Raw genomic sequence first — 23,088 nt, 5'->3', positions numbered from 1 at the left:
GTGTGTAACAATACTTACCACATTTAGCTATCCAGAAAAATTATCAAGCCGTAAAGGTTTTATTAGAATCTAAAACATATCAATATATAAAATATTAAAATCTTGGAGCTTGATCTTTGTTGCAGACGGGATCTTGCACAAACCAGGACAGGTGAGAGTAAAGTATGACATTATGCTTCCAAATTTTTCTGAAGATTAGTGACCTAAGTGATTCTTTCTGAAACTTAGAGGAGCTACTACATTTACCTAACTTATAATAGGCTTCCCTGATCTCCAAGAGACTTTTCTGAAGCCAGTGACAGTGGGATGATAGCCTAGCTTATGTCTTTCCCTGTTCAGCATACTTGGGCAGGGAAAGGGATGGAGTAGCTAAAGCCAAGTCATTGGTATAAAAATAGGCAGGGATATTCCCCAGCACCAATTCAGTGCCTTGCTGGTAGTTTGCTTTAGCTTTCCAGCTACCCTCTGTGCTGACAAAATGGCATAAAAAGATAGCAGCTACCAAGATCTGACCCTAGATATTAATATACTTACTTAACCCATGCAAGTCTATGCATTTACTTCTGGCCAATATGTTCTTAAACCTAGACTAGCCACACCATATTGAACAAAAATCTAGCTCATCGCCCTTTGTTATTTTGTACTGCAACATGAACCCTAACCCCAGCCCTAAGATTCACCCAACAACCCACGCTGGAACCAGCCTTAAATTTAACAGGCATTTCACAACATGGCAACTCTTTCTCCACCACTTTGGGGAATCTGGCACGCCAGATCCTAGCCCTAGGATCACTGTTAGTCCAGTGGATCCTGCCAGTCTTAGTCCTAAATCAAGCCCAATGGCCCAGCTATTGAGCACTGATTAAGCCAAATCCTAATCCAAACGATAATTTTGAACATACTTTTAGCCCACCAATATTTGTAAGGCTCAGAATATCTCCATGACCTTTGGAGGCTGCAGCCCTAACATCTAATCATGGGACCTCTCAAATACAGCAGTCCCTGCCAGGCTAATCCCTTACAGTAGCATTAACCTTGGTTTCACTCACATTTGAAGCCAGTAACTCCTGCCCACTCCTACAGCCCTGATTCTAAACCTATCCTGGGGACTCCTTCCAGACTTAAACATGCCACAGCCCACACTGGCTCATCAGTGTCCAATAATCCTAATTCTAACTCTAATCAAGGCTTACCTTGTGGCACTTCTTTGTACCTGCCCCTGACCAAGCAGCCTCTTCTGAACCTTCTTCTCAACTTAGCTCCTAAGACTGTACAAGATCCAACTCTCGCCTTAGCTGAAATGTTCACCTACCAACCCCTCGCAAACTCAGCCTTTACCTTAGCTTAGCTACAGTAATATTACCCTGGTCCCGGCCCTAACACTAGCAGTTAAGGATAAGCCATTAAGGCTTGGCAACCCCTAAGATCTAGATCTAACCCTAGATCCTCCATTTTTAATCTTATGGATTGTTCTAAATTCAGCCTCCAGGTCAGTTTAGAACCAAATCTTATCCCTAGCTCTAAGCCATACCACAGCCGTATCTCAGCAAGTCCTTCCATGCCCCATCTTACATTTAGATAGATAGGCAACACCTGTTGTGCTTCAAATATTCATTTCAAATTCAAAGGTAGCTCCAGCCCAAGAAAAAGCTGGACACCATTATCTTTTATACTTTGCCAATGTGCAGCAATTGTGCTGGGTAAGGAGTGCTCACTGGAACTCAGCAAAGCCCATGGAATTACTAGCAGTAATTAAGGAAATATAGTGCAACAGATGTTCTGAATTTCTCCAATTAATAGTGATGATATGTCAGAAGAATTCTCTCCTACCTGATATTGAATCTCTTCTGGATTTTGTTACATAGCTTTTAAGCAGTTTCCTCATAGATGGGTCAGAAGCTTCTTCTAATGCACACCTTCCCATCTATTTTTTAATAAGGGATCAGCTCCATATCAAAGTAATAACTCTGCCATCTAGAAAAACAAGTTTTTCAGATTGTTTCTCTTCTGACAGTATTTTTCATACTCCTTCCTTACACAGGCTTCTCTCTGATGTACTCGACAACATGAACAACTGAAAACAAATCTAAGGTCTCTGCCAAATATTCCCTCTCTATACTGGTCAATATACTCCAAGCATTCCCCGAGATGCATGATTATCCTATAGTCTTATTATTTTCAATTTTATAAATTGGTTCCAGTGATTAACCTGATGCCATTAAGCCAAGGTCTCCCAAAATATAGGGTAGGATTCATCCCCCCTAAGCTCTTAACTGGTGGAAAATAACAGGCGATTTTAGGGTATGAGTCAGCTTACCTATTTAAGACATCTACTTTAGGAGAAAATAAATTGTGCTCTAGGTGTGTCTATTGTGACTCCTGTGACTGCAAAGGGAAGTTTTGACAGCTATTTCAGATGTACAATGTACATATAGTCAAACGAAACCCACTCAGATGGTCTTACCAACATTATGATTTCTGTACAAATGTAAAGCCTGATTCTGTTGTTATTCAAGAAACGATCGCTTCAGCAAAATGTTCCATCTGCCTTTGCAGAATACTTTTTTAAGACATGGAAAATTTACAATCTGATTATTTCCTTTCTGTGGCTAACCCTGCAATCCTATTCCAGCACTAGTGTGGTTTTACTTGTACCTCTGCCTTAGGTACTTTCACAGAACTCAGAAATATTTCATGAACCCCCAAGAGTCTGCGATCCACAAGCTGAAAACCAAGCTTGGGGCTCTCAAGTCTCAGAGAAAATTATTATCCAAAAGTCCACCCTTCTTCTTTGCTCCAGGGAGGCTTGGGGAGAAACAGATTAAGTCTAATCTCAGCTGTGAAACAGAAAGAGAGCAAATATTTAGGGACAAAACTTATTACATCCCACAAAAGTTTTTTAAAAATTTTGGAAATGAATAAATATTAGGCAGCATATGTGTACTTCTAGAGAAAGAAACAGCAAGCAGGTAAAAGGGACATGCAGAACTCCTACATAAATCTGGGCCGCCCTAGGAACATGCACAAACAGGTGGAGGCAACCACTGCCAGACAAAGAGGATCCAAAATTCAGACACAGGCTATGAAACCACAGCAATTGGCAACAAAAGTTATAATTAATTCACATTGACTATTCAGTTGACTTTCTGTTTAAGACCATACAAAATATAAAGCCGTGTCTTCATAGCTCTCCATGCTATGTGTTAATACACATAAAATCTCCATGCATGGCTGTGGCTGCACACCATACATGCATGTTTACTAAATCATGAAAAAAATCATTAAAACTCCAGAAGACTGCTCAGGTCATAAATTATTCTGCAAGGAGATTATAAAATAAGTGAAACAAGTAGTATTAAACAGTAGTAATCTATTCCTCAGTACTTTGGTCATTGTCCCAAAAAGTTAGAAAATCAATTAATTTCTGCTATTGGACAAATCTTGTAAAGCATGGAATGGTTTGAACAGAAATTGGGCAGAAAGGACTTGCAAGCTCCTGAATTTACTCATAATCTGAAAAGACCAGACTACATGTAATAAGACTATGTGACTTTCTGGACCCAACAACAATCATTTCTATTCCTAAACCATAATTTGTGTTCAATTTGAAATATACCTCATAATGGCCTTCTTTAACTGCATCTTGCAATGGTGTTATTTGTTCACTTCCTCTAGCATTAACATCAGCTCCTGCTTTCAAAAACTCATTTGCTATCCTATAAAAGTCTTCCACACTTGCTTCATGTAGTGCAGTCCAGCCTATGAAGAAAAAAACCTGGCAACTGAAACCCGTATTTCACATTTCGGTAAAATAATTTATAAAAATTTATGTCAGTTTTAGGTTGTCTATTTGATAAATATTTCAGAGAGATATACTGAAAAGGTAAAAACTGATGCATTTTACAATAAGTTGTATGAAGAAATGTTTATGAAAAAGTCACAAGGGTTGGGAGATCTTTCTTTTGTCAAAATTTGCACTTACTGAAGAACCAGGTGCTGCTGTAACAATATTAGTTTTAGTTTTGATAGTTCTGTTATGAAAGAAAAGAAGAAAAATTATTCCACCCACACCTTAGTAATTTCTCCCTGAATAAAATGTATATGCTATTTTAAGAACAAGATAATTTTTCATGATGGCCTTTTATTTATATGGCCATGCTGAAGAGGATAAGTAAGAAAGAAGAGACAAAATAAAGACCTGGAGTCTTTATTGCCAAACAAAAATGGTTTTTAAGACTATCCAAGAATGGTTTGAATTTCCAAAGCAAGCAATGAAAAATCCTTACTGAAATTCCATATCCATTCCCAGCTATATGCAATAAACCAAGATATGAGCTTCATGACCCACAACAATTCTACTCCATGAAGGAGGTGTTGAGGAAAAATAAAAGATGGAATGTAAGTCTTCTTTGAATTGGGTTTAGCATAGCTTTTTATCAGCTCCTTAAACATTCATTACATGACAGTTTTTTGTAGAGTGAGAAAAGTAAGGGAAAAAGACAGAGGATCTTCCACTTCCTATCTTCCAGCTCTCGAACCAGTATTCCCTCCAGAAGACCATTTTGATGGATAGCCTTACTCTTCAACCATCTCCCATTACCAGAAGGTTGTCTGGGCCTAATTCACGTACTAAATATAAATTGTTTATTAAGACTGTTCTGTTCTCATTAAGCAAAATTCTCTTAATTTCATTGGAAAGAGAAACTCTTGAAGCTCTCTTATACACCACCCAACCCAGAATATTGTATATTTGTACAGAATTGGATTTATTATGGGCACAGGATGTTGCATCAGGTTGCCCAAAAACTTTGTCATATTAGGCTTTGTTCCCTAATGCTTGAAACTCAACAGTTTTAACTACATTGCCTAATAAGGACATAAGGAAGACTTAAGGAAGAAATTCTTTATAATGAGGGTGGTGAGACACTGGAACAGGTTGCCCAGAGAGGTTGTGGATGCCCCATCATTGGAAGTGTTCAAAGTCAGGTTGGATGGGGCTTTGAGCAACCTGACCTAGTGAAAGATGTTCCTGCCCATGGCAGGGGGGATGGACTAGATGACCTTTAAAGGTCCCTTCCAACCCAAACCATTCTATGATTCTATGATAATGTCGACAGTGCTTCAAGATTAATTATTTTTAACAGTATCATCTGTACATTTTACTTGCATTTTATAGAGCTTATTTCATTAAGAAATTCTAGTAACTCCATATTCTGGAGCAAAAGCTTGAAATCTGTTAAGGGGAGGAGAAAAAAGGTTCACTTGGGTAAAGGTATCTACTTCACCCTCAGTAAAAAGTATCCTCTATCTGATATACTAATAAGCCCCTGAAAAATTGCACCTGGAACATGTTTAATTGATAATCATTAGTTTAGCAACATGATTCTCCAAGGACCCTGTGCATGCTCCAGACCAAAGAGAAGCACAAGTTTCATTGCAACTGTTTTTCAGCTCCCCCAAGGCACTGTGAATCAAGACTCAAACTGAGAGCACAGACAGTGTCTCTCCCATGCTCTCCATATCCTTCATGCTGATGTCCAGGACATAAAAAAATTTAAAAAAACAAACCAAGAACTCAGTAAGGTACTGAAGCAGAGTACTGAAGCACAGGAGGAAGGAAAAAGACTAGAGTAAGATATGGATAATTACTGGTGGAGGGCTTTAAAGGAAGAGACAAGACACAGGGGCAGAATATAATCATCAGAACAGTGATTCCCAAAGAGAGTGAGATGAAAGTGCATTTCAAAATGGCACAGGACTGGCAACTCTACTTCTTTCTGATTACACCTCCCTCACTAGAAAGGAATGAACCTAGGGCCAGGTCAGCCTCTCATCTCTTCAAGGAGTTCAACTAAAACACATTTTGTGCAGGTGTGCTCCTTTTGCACCAAAAAATAGCAGCCAGAGCCTGGGACATGAAGAAACAGTGGTCTGGAAAAAGGTGCAAAGGCAGAAAAAGGAAGCAGCAGTGAGGCTGAAAATTGGAACCACTGCACTTTAGTACACTTGCCCACGGAGGCTGTAGCTGAACCCACACTATTAATGTTTCTCTGTTGTCAGCAGGTGGCTTTGAAACCCACCAACAAAATATTTTCTCATCTACATCTAGCACAAGTTAACACACATTACGAGTCACTCCGTTAGCTCAAATGCCAGTCCTATGCTGTAAAAGTCCAAAATCTGCTGCTGATCCAATCTATCGGTCAGTATATTCCAGAAGACAGAATTTCTACCTTAATATCGGTCTGTTATATGCCTGCATCATGCAATAGCCTTTAACTGCAGAACACATTTTTTTTGAACCCACATAACAGTTGTGAAATCCTAGCCACTGCGCAGGATGGAAACGCTCTAAGAATGAATCAAAGTTTTCTACCAAATGAGCCAGCTGTCCATGAAACCATTTTCTCCTTTGTTATGGAAGTTTATCAGAGCCTAATGAATGAGGCAGGGAACTGCAAAATAAGGAAGGACAGTCTTATGTTTGAAACACCTGATTGATACTTTAGGGTGTGGCAATGCCTTTGACACAGAGTATCACACATAAAGTTGGATAAGGTCAATTGCTTAAATCAAAACATTCACAGCTGGCCACTATTTGTCATTCTTTTTTTTGTGTGCCCGAGATGAAATAAAAATGCAAAATAACAAGCACTCACAACTTGCACAGATTGTTGAATTAAGGCTAAGTAAACTTAATTGCATAATTTTGTAAGTTTTTGAGTGCTTACTTTTCAGCAAAATTTTCTTTTTGAATATACTTTTATACGTAGGTCTATATATTTTCTCATGAACAATTACCAAGTTAAACCAATAAAAATTCAATAATCTACTGACTAGTCACAAACCTACAGTCTCTTTCACTGCACAAACTCATAATATGTACTTTTATTAGGTATAGGTAGATACTTGTTTTGAAAATAGTATTTTAATACAACTGCAATTTACCAGCATAATCCTGAACATTTATATTTCCACCAGCTTTTATTATGTTACATACAAGGTCCACATCTTCATCAGCAACTGCTCTATGCAGTAAGGTCTCACCAAAAATATTCCTCCTATTGATTCTTGAAAGTGAAATGGGGCAAACAGGATTTAAAGAATTCCTACCAAAGGCTTCTTGTCCTGAAAAATAATGTAAAAGATCTGTTGAACAGAAAAATATCTTTCCTCTCTTACTTTGGCTTCACTTTGCATGACAGTTAGTGGATAAGTTTTCTGGAGAAAAAATACTCATTCAATCTAGTCGAAATGAATATATCAAAAGACACATTACCAATTAAATAATAACCTAATTCAATAAAAGATGCCATAGTGAATTCCATAACAGAACTCCAACTGAAATTCAACACACGGAAATATGACTTTGTAAAAGTGTGTTAAGTTTAGACTTTTTGCCTTTTAATGACATTTTTGCAAAGTGCATTGTTTCCCACTGGATGATAAAAATACTATTCTAGGTTACAATTTATTACAAAATGAGCATTTCATTAGCTAGTCAGTTATTCAATAATTTCTCTTTTCTTAAAAGCCAAATTTATCAGCAGTTCTTTTGTACTCATTTATGTTTTAAAACCTCTGGTTCGTGAGCGAGTATTTACACTAGGATAGTGAATGAGATGAGCTCCCTCAGATTACTTTTCCCCATTACTTCACAACCAGCTCAGCTACTTGTGCAATGAGGAAAAGATGAACAGTTAGGACAAAAACCTCATTAGCTATCCCACTGAAAATTATCCCTGCTTGGGAGTCTGAGGCCTAAATGTAAAAAATAAAATATAAAATATACTATTTTAAAATTTTAGTTTATTATTTTACCAAAAAAAAATGCTATCTCCCATTATGCACCCATTACAGTTTTCAGCTTGGGTGAAATGATTTCCAATATATAGATGAGCTGTCCTGTACTTCATCAGCAGTGCCATCCCAGAATTCCTTCACACTATGGAGAAGAGCATCCTGGCTACAGACTCTTCTGAAAAACAGGGAGGAAAGAAAGAAGGGAGGAAGGAAAGGACAGGAGGATGGCCTGCAGGAAAGCACAATGCATGGCCCAGGCTATTAATTGATTTACTAATGAAAAACCTTGGGTTTGCAGGGACAGTAGGCTATATCCACTGCTCCTCTCCGCAAGCTGTAGCAGATGTGGCTCACTGGCCCTAAAACTCCACCTGGGTGTCAGGAATAGACATTTTAAATACGACTTTAAAAAATATAGTTCTCCTAGAGCTGTAACTCACAAAGCCTGATATCTCTGCTGTTTTGTGCATTGTGATATACTGTGAATTCAGATTAAATTGTTCCCAACCTTAAGTTCTTGACTCTGTGTAGATTTTTAGAATCCAATAGATATGGATTTACCCAGCACCTTTCCTCAGCTGAGCACATGGCGAGTCCCTCTCCTCTACCTGTCCAGCCTTGCAAGACCTTAATCATTTATGATACTGCAGTCCCTAGTCAAAGCTGGTTTAAATCAGCCAAGCAGTTCAGGAGGGATTAAACCACACAGACATACACAGAACAAGGTGCAGTTTTATGTTACACAAACCAATTTAACTTGTTACTTCAACAGGACCTATTTACCGTCACTTCTACCTTGCCTTCCCTACCACCTTCCTCGTGTCTGACCTTGTACAAAACAAGTGATGCTTGCTAATCCAAAATGAAACTTTTTGTGGGGCTGTTTTTCAGTGAATTGCCAAACTAAGATGACTCACAGACTCAACTGCTAGGTCTGATGCAAAAAGGAGGTAAACTTGCTAGATTGGATTAACATGAAGCTACCTCTATAGGCAGTGCAACTCTTTCTGCAAAAATCATGCTAAAAAAACAACGGCTTGTTTTTTGAGTGGAAACTAGTAAGTCAATTTGAAATAGCTGAGCAGTTAGTCATACAACTTTAAATCTCATAAAAATGGTGATTCCACTGGGAATAATGAAAACCCTGCAAGAGAGAAGGGTTGTTGATTGGTGGTGGAATTATTCATATTTTATAAGATCTATAATGTAGCTGTTACAATTGAAATACTTCCAAACTTTGTAAGCTGTTTAAATGATTGTAGGTGCACAGATAAATCCAGACTGAGTGGGCTTAAACAAAAAAAAAAAACAACAGCCCTTTTAAGACCCCAATCTTAAAGGTGCTGGAGTGAGCACATAAGTGAGAAAGTTCTGTATTCTCCTACACACTTTCTCTGCGAGCCAAAGAATTTCTCTGCATGCATCTTCAAAGGATGAAAAATAGCAATCTTTCTCTCTGACAAAGCATGTTGCAAGGAAAAATACTTCAAAGAGTGCTCTGTAACTGTGGTAGTGAAGGCCCTATAATCCTATATTTAAAACAGACAGGATAACAACAGCAGGCATTTAAAATAAACTGCTTTGTATAGGTCAATTCTTGGGGATGGCATTGCCTTCAGAACGATGTTGCACACAGAATACTAAATTATAGAATCAGGATCTACATTTTCACTCTCCATGAAAACATTTTTCTTCTGCTTTTCAGAATACACCTGTATTGGGTTTGTGTGGCAAGGTTTTGGTAGCAGGGGGGCTTCAGGGGTGGCTTCTGTGAGAAGCTGCTAGAAGCTTCCCCTATGTCCGATAGAGACAATGCCAGCCGGCTCCAAGACAGACCTGCCGCTGGCCAAGGCCGAGCCAATCAGCAACAGTGGTAGCGCCTCTGGGATAACATATTTAAGAAGGGGAAGAAGTTACTGTGCAGCAGCAATTGCAGCTGGAGAGAGGAGTGAGAAGATGTGAGAGAAACAACTCTGCAGACACCAAGGTCAGGGAAGAAGGAGGGGGAGGAGGTGCTCCAGGCGCCAGAGCAGAGATTCCCCTGCAGCCCCTGGTGAAGACCATGGTGAGGCAGGCTGTCCCCCTGCAGCCCATGGAGGTCCACGGTGGAGCAGATATCCACCTGCAGCCTGTGGAGGACCCCACACCAGAGCAGGTGGATGCGCCCAAAAGAGGCTGTGACCCTGTGGGAAGCCCGCGCTGGAGCAGGCTCCTGGCAGGACCTGTGGACCCATGGAGAGAGGAGCCCACGCTGGAGCAGGTTTGCTGGCAGGACTTGTGACACCGCAGGGGACCCACGCTGGAGCAGTCTGTTCCTGAAGGACTGCACCCTGTGGATGGGACCCATGCTGGAGCAGTTTGTGAAGAACTGCAGCCCGTGGGAAGGACTCACGTTGGAGAAGTTCATGGAGGACTGTCTCCTGTGGGAGGGACCCCACTCTGGAGCAGGGGAAGAGTGTGAGGAGTCCTCCCCCTGAGGAGGAAGGAGCGGCAGAAACAACGTGTGATGAACTGACCCAAACCCCCCTTCCCCATCCCCCTGCGCTGCTCGGGGGGAGGAGGTAGAGAAAATCGGGAGTAAAGTTAAGCCCAGGAAGAAGGGATGGGTGGGGGGAAGGAGTTTTTAAGATTTGGTTTTATTTCTCATTACCCTACTCTGATTTGACTAGTAATAAATTAAATTAATTTCCCCAAGTCAATTCTATTTTGCCTGTGACGGTAATTGGTGAGTGATCTCCCTGTCCTTATCTCGACCCATGAGCCTTTCATTATATTTTCTCTCCCCTGTCCAGCTGAGGAGGGGAGTGATAGAGTGGCTTTGGTGGGCACCTGACATCCTGCCAGGCTCAACCCACCACAACACCATAAATTTTTCATATATAACAGTGATAAAAATTGCATCCTGAAAAAAATCTCATGATTCTTAATGAGTTTATGCAAACAAGTCAACTGTTAGGTTGCTAATATGTAGATTTAAACAAGTGAGGGAATTTATCAATAATTTTAATTATTTAAAAGAATGTTTACACCATCTTTTTAAAATAAATCCATGCCACAATATATTGGAAAGGTTATGAATATTTGAGTCAGTATAGTTGTTCAAATGAAAAAATAATCTGTATGATAATCATCAGAGAATATCTTACTCATTTTGTTTTCGATTCTTTTGCTCCTCCTTGTCTGCTCAGCTTTTCTATCCTCATTCAGAGTTATTTCTTGGCATATGTTGGTTTCTAGATCCTGCTTGTCTTTAGAAGTAGATTTCTGAATTTTACTGACAAGAGATTTGCTTAGAATCAACAAAAATATTCTCTTCTCTATATAAATCGATGTTTATAGTAGAGCTAAGAATGTGAATATATTTGATTTTAAAAGGAACTTTGTAATAACATGCAAGTATATACACTAACTTAGGTAGTACTGAATAAAGAGTAAATCAGGAGAGAAACTGACTTCCAGATCTTTAAATAAAAGGTAAAACCTTTACCTTTTGATCATTTAAAATCATGAACATGAGGAATGAGTACTCTGTATGCATTGTATTTGTTACATTAATAAAAAAAAGAATTTAAGAATATTATGCATGATTTTGTCATACTCAAAATCCTTAGCTTTGTTTCTTGTTGTATTGCCATTGTGAGACATCCTCTGCTGAGTCTCTTTTAGTATTTGGTGATGACTGGAAACATGATCTCTGCACTTTCTTGAGGAGGTCTCTCTTAACTGCATTGCTCTCCTTGATGTTGTTTGGGCGGTTTCTGCACATGCGGCAGCCTCCACTGAATGTGAACTTCCATCCCCAGTTTGCTTTTCACTAGAGGTGGCACTCCAGTAATCTGAAATTACTTCTTTCTCTCTCTGCTGATCACCCACAAGCTGTGACAAAAAAGAAATATTACAAGCAATTGGTAAGCATGCAGTTAAAACAAGGACTGTATATATAAGAAGAGCTCAAAGAACATTGTCTTATAAATTATATATGTGCTCACAGACAATGGAGGGGTTGCTTAAGTGAATAACTGGAATTCTACATTGTGCTGGTTTTGGCTGGGATAGAGTTAATTTTCTTCATAGTAGCTAGTATGGGGCTATGTTTTGGATTTGTGATGAAAACAGTGTTGATAATACAGGGATGTTTTCCTTATTGCTGAGCAGTGCTTGCACAGAGTCAAGGCCCTTTCTGCTTCTCACACCACCCCACCAGCAAGTAGGCTGGGGGTGCACAAGAAGTTGGGAGGCGACACAGCCAGGACAGCTGACCCCAACTGGCCAAAGGGATATTCCATACCATATAACGTCATGCTCAGCATATAAAGCTGGGGGAAGAAGAAGGAAGGGGGGAACATTCGGAGTGATGGCATTTGTCTTCCCAAGTAACCATTACACGTGATGGAGCCCTGCTTTCCTGGAGATGGCTGAACACCTGCCTGCCAATGGGAAGTAGTGAATGAATTCCTTATTTTGCTTTTCTTGCATGCGTGGTTTTTGCTTTACCTATTAAATTGTCTTTATGTCAATCCACGAGTTTTCTCACTTTTACTCTTCCGATTCTCTCCCCCATCCCACTGCGGGGGGGAGTGAACAAGCGACTGTGTGGTGCTTAGTTGCCAGCTGGGGTTAAACCACAACATACGTATACCAGAGACAGAGGTTGCCATAGGAGGGGCAGAATTAGCCAGGGGAAGTAGGATACTCAGAATCACAACTTAAATAATAAATCTAGGCTGGCTGACAGTGAACAAAAGTTGTTACTATCTGAAAGTTGTTTAGTTGGACATGTGAAATGACTTAACAGATCCATTTCACTTTCCTATGGACATGAGCTCCTGTCATAAAAAATAAAATAATGTTTAAGATGATGTCCTAAGCTAGCCCATCTTATCCCACTCTTGCACAAGTCTAGAAATGTGCACAAGATCAGGAACCATGTTTCACCTGAAGTTCAGTAACTCCCAGCTGAGAAGTTATTTCTAAAGACATACCATCCCTGAGCTACAGCCACCACAGATGAGATTCACTTACCTTCAGCCTTCTAAAAGCCAGGCATCTAGATGACACTAGGCATCCTGGTTCCCCCTACCATTGGTGAAGAGGAAGAGCTACTTTCAGAGATGATGGTGATTCACCTTGTCCTAACTTGTACAAAGGGGAACCTAAATGATTGGTGTATACCAGAGGCTTATCTCTAACAGCAAGGGAGAGAAATCCCATCCTAAGGATAAGTCATCACATGGCAGTTAATTTGAGTTACTTGAGTTTATTCTCTGTTTTAGTTGAGTGTGATGTGCTGCTGAGTATCACTCAAGTTGCTGAAACAGCCTGGGTACTCATTAGCTTATTAGACACTTGAGTAATGCTGAAAGCTCTTAGGGCACACCCTCAGCACACATGCATACAAATTCTTTCACAGTGATGTGAGAGAACTTAGTCCTTTCTTGGGACACAGATGGAAATGGAGGATTCACTGATTATTTTTTTTAATTGACATATTCAGCAGAGAGGCTACTGAAGAATGCATTCCTAGAAGTGGTCCCTCCAGGTCAAGAGATGATGCATGTTAACAAGCTGGCGGGGAAGAAGACCGGCCTGTCTGAACAGAGAGCTTTGGCTGGAACTCAGGAAAAAAAAGAGAGATTATGACCTTTGGAAGAAGGGGCAGGCAACTCAGGAGGACTACAAGGATGTCATGAGATTATGCAGGGAGAAAATTAGAAGGGCCAAAGCCCAACTAGAAATTAATCTGGCTACTGCCGTAAAAGACTGTCCTGGTTTCGGCTGGGATAGAGTTAATTTTCTTCCAAGTAGCTGGTATAGTGCTGTGTTTTGGATTTAGTAGGAAAATAATGTTGATAACACACTGATGTTTTTAGTTGTTGCTAAGCAGTGTTTATACTAAGTCAAGGATTTTTCAGCTTCTCATGGCCAGCCAGCAAGAAGGCTGGAGGGGCACAAGAAGTTGGGAGGGGACACAGCCAGGACAGCTGACCCAAACTGGCCAAAGGGATATTCCATAACATATGACATCATGCCCAGTATATAAACTGGGGGGAGTTGGCTGGGAGGGGCAGATCACTGCTCAGGAACTAACTGGGCATCGGTCGGCGAGTGGTGAGCAATTGCATTGTGCATCACTTGTTTTGTATAGTCTAATTCTTTTAGTAGTATTATTGTCATTTTATAATTATTATTATCATTATTATTATTTTTCTTCCTTTCTGTCCTATTAAACTGTCTTTATCTCAACCCCCAAGTTGGTTTTTTTTTCGATTCTCTGCCCCATCCCACTGGGTGGGGGGAGTGAGCGAGTGGCTGCGTGGTGCTTAGTTGCCGACTGGGGTTAAACCATGACAAAGACAATAAAAAAGTTGGCCAAAGCCCAACTAGAACTTAATCTGGCTACTGCCATAAAAGACAATAAAAAATGTTTCTATAAATACATTAGCAACAAAAGGAGGGCTAAGGAGACTCTCCATCCTTTATTGGATGCGGGGGGAAACATAGTGACAAAGGATGAGGAAAAGGCTGAGGTACTTAATGCCTTCTTTGCCTGAGTCTTTAAAAGTAAGACCAGTTGTTCTTGGGGTACCCAGCCCCCTGAGCTGGAAGACAGGGATGGGGAGCAGAATGAAGCCCCCATCATCCAAGGGGAAATGGTTAGCGACCTGCTACACCACTTAGACACACACAAGTCTATGGGGCCGGATGGGATCCACCCAAGGGTACTGAGGGACCTGGCAGAAGTGCTCACCAAGCCACTTTCAATCATTGATCAGCAGTCCTGGCTAACCGGGGAGGTCCCAGTTGCCTGGAGGTTAGCAAATGTGACGCCCATCTACAAGAAGGGCTGGAAGGAGGATCCGGGGAACTACAGGCCTGTCAGTCTGACCTCAGTGCTGGGGAAGGTTATGGAGCAGATCATCTTGAGTGCCATCACACAGCATGTACAGGACCACCAGGCGATCAGGCCCAGTCAGCATGGCTTTATGAAAGGCAGGTCCTGCTTGACTAACCTGATCTCCTTCTATGACAAGGTGACTCGCTTCGTGGACGAGGGAAAGGCTGTGGATGTTGTTTACCTGGACTTTAGTAAAGCCTTTGACACCGTTTCCCACAGCATTCTCCTGGAGAAACTGGCTGCTCATGGCTTGGACAGGTGCACTCTTTGCTGGATAAAAAACTGGCTGGATGGCTGGGCCCAAAGAGCTGTGGTGAATGGAGTTAAATCCAGTTGGCGGCCGGTCACAAGTGGTGTTCCCCGGGGCTCAGTATTGGGGCCAGTTCTGTTTTTATCTTTATCAATGACCTGGATGAGGGGATCGAGTGCACCCTCAGTAAGTTTGCAGATGACACCAAGTTGGGTGGGAGTGTTGATCTGCTTGAGGGAAGGAAGGCTCTACAGAGGGATCTGGACAGGCTGGATCGATAGGCCGAGGCCAATTGTATGAGATTCAACAAGGACAAGTGCCGGGTCCTGCACTTGGGTCACAACAACCCCATGCAACACTACAGGCTTGGGGAAGAGTGGCTGGAAAGCTGCCCGGCGGAAAAGGACCTGGGGGTGTTGGTCGACAGCCGGCTGAATATGAGCCGGCAGTGTGCCCAGGTGGCCAAGAAGGCCAATAGCATCCTGGCTTGTATCAGAATTAGTGTGACCAGCAGGACTAAGGAAGTGATTGTCCCCCTGTACTTGGCACTGGAGAGGCCACACCTCGAATCCTGTGTTCAGTTTTGGGCCCCTCACTACAAGAAAGACATTGAGGTGCTGGAGCATGTCCAAAGAAGAGCAACGAAGCTGGTGAAGGGTCTAGAGAACAAGTCTTATGAGGAGCAGCTGAGGGAACTGGGGTTGTTTAGTCTGGAGAAAAGGAGGCTCAGGGGAGACCTTATTGCTCTCTACAACTACCTGAAAGGAGGTTGTAGCGAGGTGGGTGCCGGTCTCTTCTCCCAAGTAACAAGTGATAGGACGAGAGGAAACGGCCTCAAGTTGTGCCAGGGGAGGTTTACATTGGATATTAGGAAAAATGTCTTCACCAAAAGGGTTGTGAGGCATTGGAATAGGCTGCCCAGGGAAGTGGTTGAGTCACCATCCCTGGAGGTATTTAAAAGATGTGTAGATGTGACACTTAGGGACATGGTTTAGTGGTGGACTTGGTAGTGTTAGGTTAACGGTTGGACTGGATGATCTTAAGGGTCTTTTCCAACCTAAATGATTCTATGATTCTATGGCAGTTGGGGGAAACCAAATATTTCAGTTTACAAAACTATCAATGCAGTACTTTCCATGGCATTACATCTGCTATGGGAGGAGGGTTAGAGAAAGAGGAGAAAAAATTCAGAGGAAAAAAAGCCACTTGCTTTATAAGGGACCATATATTAAAATAAATGGGCTATCTAGCATCCTAATTATGTTGACAGGACAGTACAGGCTCTCCTCTTTTGGGTACTTGCTTCACCACAACAAGGATACAACAAGAAACAAGGATGAGAAAACACCAAGGTGAACAACATGCTGTTAGAACGCAACAGTTACTAAAAAATTAACCAGGATTTTTTCCTCGTTAAATTGCCTCCCTACTTTCTGCCTTCAAGAACAGCACATGGAGGCACAAAAAAAAAGCTAAAATCAATTATTAATCAACAAGAGGTTATAGATCCCCATTCCCATAGGACCCTGCTTCACTTCACAATCTTAACTGCAATATTGAGTAAATCTATACATTAAGCTTCACACAGCTGTTCTAAAAATTTCAGAAATTAACACTTCACTGAAAGCTTTACAGTTTGCTATGGTTCTGAGACAATTAGCCTAAAGACCTTTCAGCACCTTGAAATTAGCTACCTTTGCAGCACATTTTATTACATATTGTTATATTCAGTTAATACTACCAGCAAAAGATGGAATTAACTGATAGTCTTTAGATGCTTTATGCCATTCTGGGGAAGCAAAGTGGCTGTAAAACCAGCTTAAATAGCTAGTTATACGTGGCTTATCATTGATTTGCAGCTCCAGATTATTCAAAGACAAGGCAGAGCAAAGAATCTGATTTCAGATTTACAAGGGATGTCTACTACACTCTCTAGCATACACATACTTCTCCTATGTGTACTTCTTATTATAACCTAAACAGGAAGAGACTATAATGTTGCTTCCCCTTCATGTCCCCCTCTATATTTTTGCATTCATGTTGTTGAATTCAAATGACCTATTCCAGATCACCTTTACAGCACAGAATATACATTGTGGAGAGAACAGCACAGGGTAAGAGAAAAAACAGAAGGATCACATGTTGTATCCATACACACTGGCTTCTTCAGGGGAGGACATGAACATAAAACCATGCCTCAGTTTTTTTCAGTAAGTCTCGCATAGGCAGAACTAAACATAAATGCACTTCTAAATATTCGTGTAAAAAATCCCTGTAAGTAATCTTGCTAGTCTACAGGAAAGACATGGCTATAATTCTTTTTGTAATACTTGCAAAGCATTTGTATGCTACAGTGGTGGGAGCTATGAAAGCAGAAAACAGCACACTATAGTCTGGAGAAAAAACAGAACAGGATGGGGTAGGAAACGAGAGTTGAAATTGGCTGGTATATGCCAGTGTGCTATAGTGAAATAACAGAATAGTGTTTTGGAACGTTCCTTGGAGGCAACATGAGACAAAGAAGATATACAGAGGGACCAGGAGTTTTTGAAACTCCCATGCTGATTCTAGATTTCCACGTCAGTCACTGATTTAACTTTACTAGGATTTCCCATCCCAGCATGCTCAGCCATTTTCATAACATGGATATATCAAAACAGAAAAACACTACTGGACTTTTAAAACAAAAACAATTTAAATGTATTAAACATGTAAATTACTGATGCCAGCTTATTCTCTAGTAAGATTCACATCTCCAAGTAATTTGACTATTCTATAAAATATTTTATGATAAACAAGTTTTCAAATACTAATTAAACTGTGTACGTACTTGCTCATTTGTTGTCCTCTGCAAGTTAGATCCTGTTAATGCTTTTACTTCTTCCACCTGAATTGTAGGAAGCTGAGGCTCAAACATGTTTGTTATTTGTGTACAGTCATCATCTAGCTGGGGAATACTGGGTTCTGAATTTAACTGCTCTCTGTCAGTGTTAAGCTGTCTGTCGTTCGGCACTACAGGAGTGACAGGCTGTACTACAGATCCTGACAAGGAATTCAGAGCTGTCACAAGCTCTACTGGCAGGGCATCACTGCTCTCATCTGCTGATGGATCAATGGAAAAGGCATGACCCTGACACTCTAACACGTCATGCAATGGGTTTATCATTTTAAGACTCTCAGAATCAGAGGGATCTCAACAAATCACTGATTTCAAATTCACCAGTCTCTATACTCTGTTCAGCGAATGCTTCCATGAAAATCTTCCCTAGGGATGTCAGTGAAAGATCTGTATCATTATTAGGGGAATGTTCTTTTACTCTGTTATCTGTGTCAATAATGGTCATGCAGGTTCTCTGGCAATCTTCTAAAACATGCGGAAATATATCTTGTGGTGCCTGTTCCTTTGGAATCGTTATTATCTCCTTCAGAAAGGCATCTAGACATAGGCTTATTTCTGGAGAGAGATCTTCATGACTTAATTTCTGTGAAATCTAAACATTTTTAAAAAATTGTTTACAAAAAGGAATAGAACAACTCTTTCTAAGAAGCATGCAATTAACATTCACTTTACAAGTCATCCGTATACATACATATATTTTATTTGCAATTTTTGCATAAACTACAAGACTTGTAAGCCTTCCCTAAGAATTCATACAATTTCTTAACAAGGGTTAGACTGAGGTCTCAGTTTCAAAAGTAGAACACTTCAGCTGTTGACTTCCCTAGCAGTGAAAATCCAGAATAAGAGAGACTAAAGTCAAAGATACTATGCCATTGCCATGACGTGCAGGTGTTAAAAGGCTTTAAAAGAAAGGCATTAAAAATTTCTGTCACACAGAAATAATGAAAGTGAACATATTCACAACAATATAAAAAGCATAGTTAGTAAAACACAATATACTCTGAGTTTTGATTACATGTTTATGTGGATCCCACACAGGTATGGAGCATTTGTGCCTCACAAGCTTCAGTTCAAAACCTTAGGAGTATCTTTGGAGGCTGCATGTTTGAGTTTCCACACTGAGTACAGAACCACAAAACCATAACTGTTCTTGGAAAAGTAATACTGCTGTTGTTTTTCTAATAACTTTGAGCTGCTTTCAACAGATGCACCCACTTTTATACCAATTAATTTCATTTTTTTTCCTATATCTGTTTCAAATGCTTCTGCAGGATAAAATCAGATGCCTCAACAGGCCTAAAATATTTTTTCTATATAAAGTGTATATATAATAGTGGTGTTGCTTAGTAATAATGGATCTTAAGATAATTTCTTTCAATACATTTTTAGACTCTTGCTGCCAGCAAGTGGCAATACTGCACAGTGCAAGAATCCTTTAACCACTGGTAACATAATTTTGATAAAGCTCACACACAATAAAACAGAAAGGGCAGAAATCTGAGAGCATTGATTCACATTCAGTTTGTAAGCCATTATAAATCCCTGATCCTTTGTTGAAAAATTATTCCCCAGTCTGCTGTTTCCCATCTTGTACTTGTGCAGCTAATTGTCCCTTTTTAAGTACTACTTTTTACTTTGCTGTATCTAATTACAGTTTCTTTTTAGACCACTTCTATAATTTGTGCAGACTTTAAACAACTGGGAAAAAACCACTGGCATAACGTTCTGTACTTGAAGAACTGTGGTATAAACAGCGTGTATGTACATTATAAATTTCCTACAAAAAAGGCTTGGTGTGCCTGTTGAAGGGCAAGTGAAACTTACATTTATATTAATGGAGAAGGATCAGGCAGGCATAAATGGTTCATTTTGCAAGATCCTAAACATTCAAATGACAACTGAAATCCAACACTTAAATGTGACTGGTGTTCACAAAACCCCCATCCAACTACAGGTGCCTAAATTTCTTTAGCATTCATTTCTGCTGGCAAAATCCTGCGGGACTTGCTCTACATGTAATTAAAATCTGCAGAACATAACAAAAGTCCAAACTTTCCCTCCCCAAAACCCATCCTCAGCTGCCACTTATCCATAAAGACACTTAAAGCCCCAATGCCTAAGGTCCCTATACCTCCAATTGTCTGTTGAAAAGGAACAGAGGAGCTGCTGAAGGAGCATGGCTGAGCCAGCTGGGAATTGAACTGAAGCATCAGCAGATTCTGAAACAGGGAATTCTCTTTCTTGTGGACCCCAGTCTGGTAAATATGGTCTGAATACACATTTCACTCAAAGGAGGAGCAGGATTCCCCCTCAGTCAGTAGCTCAACAGTAAAATATTGACATTGTGGTAAATGCAGGTTCAGGGCCATCCTTCACCAAAAGAGCTATGCTTCAAGCAACTCATTTCAAAAAGAGGTTCCTATGTAAGAATACCAAAGAGAAAAAGGTACCTCTATGGCATTAAGTTGTAAATTCTTTTTAGGGTTTGAATGCCAATCATCTCATGGCATCTGTGAATCTCTTCCACTGAGCATGAGCACACTACTTCGAAAGCCTTAGTTCAAATCCCACTATCCTCATGTCTCAATTATTCCCAGTACAAATCCAAATCAAGGTGCTCCTTAATCCAGGCACAAATCCTGCTGACCTTCTAGCATCAGCCCAGAATCTCTTGTCTCCCCATCTTACCCAGGAAGCACATACTGGGTAACAGCTGAGCATGGCCACAGTCAGCTCCAGCCTCAGCCAATTCAAAACCTCGCACCAGAGGAAGCAGACAGGGAAGTCAAGCAGAGGTCTCATCTAAAAAAAAAAGCACCTTACTTGACTGTGGATATAAAAACTGTGGGTTAATAAACTCACTGCACTGAAGGCCAGTGAGCGAGCCAGGCTTAGCCAAGCCTTAGATGTCTAACTCTCCCTGTGCACTACATGAGCAAGCTTAAATCTGGCCTGTCAGTTCTAGCAAATGGCAGTGCATTCACATCACCTTTGTGGATCTTGACATGCAAGGATTTTTTTCCGTGTTTGAGAACAATTAAAAAGTTGTCAAGAAATTGGTGGCTATTTGGTGTCACAGATCGTGTCTTGCAAATGTTAAAAAAGATAAAAGTGGACTGAATAATAATGAAGGTGGAGTGGAAATGTTAAGTGGACTCCTGTATCTGCTAGCTCTGAGTCAAACAATAGCAGAGAAGTTCAGCCTTTCAAAACATACATACAAGAGAATCACTATAAAAGAGTTAAGGCTTCAGAAGGATCAATACTACCAGCTTTTGTGAGAATGCTGAGCTGAAGATTATTGCAATATACTGGGACATGAGAGATGCACAAAGAGAATCACAGAATGGTTGAGGTTGGAAGGGACCTCTTGAGATCATCTAGTCCAACCTCACTGCTCAAGCAGTGTCAGCTGCAGCAGGTTGCCCAGGACCATGTCTAGTCAGGTTTTGAGTATCTACACAGGTGGAGACTCCACAACCTCTCTGGGCAACCTGTTCCAGTGTTTGACCACCCTCACAGTTGAAAAGTGTTGTCTTGTGTTCAAATGGGATTTTTCTTTTTAATTTGTGCCCATTTCCTCTTGTCCTATCAGTGGGCACTACTGAGAAGTCTGGCTCCCTCATCTTCATTCCTTCCCGTCAGGTATTTATAAGATCCCCCTAAGCCTTCTCTTCTCCAGGCGGAATAGTCCCAGCTCTCTCTGCCTCTCCTCACATTAAAGATGCTCCAGTCCCTCAATCATCTTTGTGGCCCTGTGCTGGACTCGCTCCAGTATGTCCACATCTTTCTTGTACTGAGGACCCAGAACTGGACACAGTACTCTATAGGTGGCCTTACCAGTGCTGAGCAGAGGAAGGATCACCTCCCTTGACCTGCTGGCAACACTCTTCCTAATGCAGCCCAGGATATTGTTCACCACCTTTGCTGCAAGAGTGTATTGCTGGTTCGTGGCCAGCTTATTGTCCACCAGGATCCCCGGGTCCTTCTCTGCAGAGCTACTTTCCAGCCAGTTGGTCCCCAGCATGTACTGGTGCCTGGGGTTATTCCTCCCCAGATGCAGGACTTTGCATTTCCCCTCGTTGAACTTCATGAGATTCCTCTCTGCCCAGTTCTCCAGCCTGTCCAAGTCCCTCCAAATGGCAACACAACTATCTGGTGTATCAGTCGCTCCTCCCAGTACCATCTCTGAACTTGCTGAGGGTGCATCCTGTTCCATTTCTCAGTTCATTAATGAAGATGTTGAACAGTATTGGCCCCACTGTTGACAGATTAACCACAATAGAAATCAGAGCTGCTACTTCATCAAAATCAAGAAAACCCAGCAAGATTCATTTTATGGTATCAGGATTTTTATGCAGAAATTATGTTAATTAATGAATTCCTCAGGAATAGATACACAAAACTAACATGCCCAATGACTCACTGCTGGTTGTCAAGGTGTCTGTCCTGCCCTTTCTTCAAATCAGTACATGGAAGCCTGTAATAGCCATAGGTTCCTCTCACAAGAGGTCTTCCTGCAGCACTCAGATCTTGGCAATGCCAACATTAGCCAATATGCAAAAAGTATAACTCACCGTAGTGATTAATTCCAATCTTCTTACTCCAGGCTCCTAAAATATCCTCTCTGGAGATCTTCTCAATGCACTTGATCTGGCTATTCTCCAGAGGCTATTAATCACAGGTAAACTTTGTTTCAAGGCATTTAGATTTTGTTCTATTTAACCAATTCTGCACAATGGGAATGTTTAATTTAATCAACTTGGTATTATAGTTGTATATTTTTCAAAAATTAATAGCCATGGGGATTTCAGGTTTTTTCTTTGTTCTGAGACAAGGGATAGTTGACCATGTAATCATATTTGCTACAAGATATGTACAATTTGCCATACTGGTCTCAAAATTGTCTTTGGTGAAGTACTGTTTTTTTTCCCCCAACATTAACCTTAATCAGGCTCCCTTAAAAGAGAAAAATAAAATTGATTTATATAGAATTCTAACTTTCTTTTTATAGGTACAAACCTATGGCACTAGATAAAACAGTCATAATGCTATCTATGGTCTCTGCATTAAGTAGGTTATTTCAGCAGATAATTACTCTGCATATTGATGTAAATTGCTCCACACTGGAATGTCAGAGAAGAAATACTGGAACTGGTATTCTGCTGTAAGTTAAATGGAGGTTTCCTAAGAATCTGCAGATGGTAGCAAGCATTACATGTACCCAGTAAGATCCTC

General features: G+C 40.7%; 1 pseudogene; it reads right to left on the bottom strand.

Moving 5' to 3' along the window:
- LOC127029039 (ankyrin repeat domain-containing protein 31-like) overlaps positions 1–23,088 on the bottom strand; it is an 80,893-nt pseudogene that overhangs the window by 44,393 nt on the left and 13,412 nt on the right.

The sequence above is a fragment of the Gymnogyps californianus genome, unplaced genomic scaffold (genome assembly GCF_018139145.2).
Source record: "Gymnogyps californianus isolate 813 unplaced genomic scaffold, ASM1813914v2 HiC_scaffold_63, whole genome shotgun sequence".
NCBI lineage: Eukaryota > Metazoa > Chordata > Aves > Accipitriformes > Cathartidae > Gymnogyps > Gymnogyps californianus.
Note: the sequence above shows the minus strand (reverse complement) of the source record. Positions and strands in the feature narration are given on the sequence as shown.